We start from the raw sequence: 1839 nt of genomic DNA on the forward strand, positions 1-1839 counted from the left end.
CATTAATATTAAAGTATATTATATATTAATTATCTAATAGAATAATGTTAGAATAGCATACATATATACCTCGATATATGAAACTTATAAAATTATATTTGATTGGTAAGCTTCACGTGAATATTTACGAATATATATTTTTGTAAAAATATTTTTGATAACTTTTACACTTATTCAATAGAATTAGTTTTGGAATCATTTTTATAAACTTCATGCTTAGAACTTTTACTATCTTTTTGCGGTCAATTATATACATTCTTGTTCTGTATAATAAAACATTTACGACACAGTTGTACAATAAACTGTAAAAATCATGTATAGTAACTTTAAGATGAAAAAGTATGCGCACACGTGATAGCACCACATGAAATGTCATATGTAAACAATTAACCAAAGTACAACGAAATATATAAAAAGGAATAAATTATAAAACATGAATTATTTTTAACAAATCTTTAAATTCTTAAATAACACTGCTATTTTTCTATGTACTAATTCTATTATATTGTCACATTTTTATAATAAATTTTCTGTAATTTAATTTAAGAAGATAATTTCATTAGATTTAACAGGAAATTTTAATTACATTTATTTTATAACATAAAATCAATAATATCATTTTTTAATTAATTTTGCATTTTAAACTTGAGATTCAATTATAAAATAATTATAAAGTTAATTATAAAATAATAATGTTATTGATTTTATAAAATAATATATATAATTAAAATTTGCTGTTAAATCTAATAAAATTATTTTCTTAAAAATTAAATTACAGAAAATTTATCAGTTTTTTTAAGAAATGACAAAATTTATAATACATCACAAGTGAATGAATATGCTTTTCTTAATAATGTTCGCTTTCAATTTTGCAATAGTGAACTGCGAAAAGCATTGTATTACTAATTTTATAATTTTAAAAACTAATTTTAAATATTTTAAAACTATTAATTATAATAGTTAACAACATTCTCGATATTCAAATAACAAAAATTGTGTTTATAATAAAAGAAAAACATTAAAGAATATTCTCGTGGAGAGAAGGAGACAATTGAACGATTTGTTGCGTTAGATGACAATCTTCTGTTTACAAATTAACAATGAGGAAGAAAATTGATTTAAGTAAATCTAAGATCTCTTTTTCTCTCTTTTCTTATTATTAAATCTATTAGCTTTACAAGTTTATTTGGGATTAATGGCGTTTTCCATTGAAAAAACTAGTGCAACACTAAGTGCAATTGAATGCAAATCAACATATTTTTAGTGTTAATAAGTAATTTAACTCTTTCAATTACATAGTTTCAATTACATAGTCTTTGTCATCACGATAATCTCGTAACGTTAAAAGGATTAAATTATATATTAATACTGAAAATGTTATATATATATATATGTATTACTCAGCAAACGAGAATAAATTGAGATGAATTGAATGAATGAATTGAAATGAATTCAGATTTTCAGAAATATTGATTTACGAATGTTAAAATGAATGCTTTTCAATCCTGAATGCATTTTTATTCATTTATAGGAATTGCATATCTCTATGCCTTTCAATCTAAAAATAATATTAGCATTTTCTGTGCACAACACACACATTGTGAATACTGTTCAATTCAAAATTTTGAATAGGAAATGTTTTTCAATCTAATTGCATCCAATTTGAATTTAATTGAATCCAATTGAATCCAATTAAATCCAAAAAAAGTATTCGCTATTTAAAACGCATTCGGATAGAAATAAATTTCAATCCATTTTAATCCATTCTCGTTTGCTAGGTACATATATATATATATATATATATATATATATATATATATATATATATATATACATCGC

At 21.4% G+C, this 1839-nt stretch overlaps 1 pseudogene; it reads left to right on the plus strand.

Moving 5' to 3' along the window:
* The first annotated feature begins 1100 nt into the window (after positions 1-1100).
* LOC108685289 overlaps positions 1101-1839 on the plus strand; it is a 4582-nt pseudogene continuing 3843 nt past the window's right edge.

Source organism: Atta colombica, unplaced genomic scaffold (assembly GCF_001594045.1).
Source record: "Atta colombica isolate Treedump-2 unplaced genomic scaffold, Acol1.0 scaffold150, whole genome shotgun sequence".
Lineage (NCBI taxonomy): Eukaryota > Metazoa > Arthropoda > Insecta > Hymenoptera > Formicidae > Atta > Atta colombica.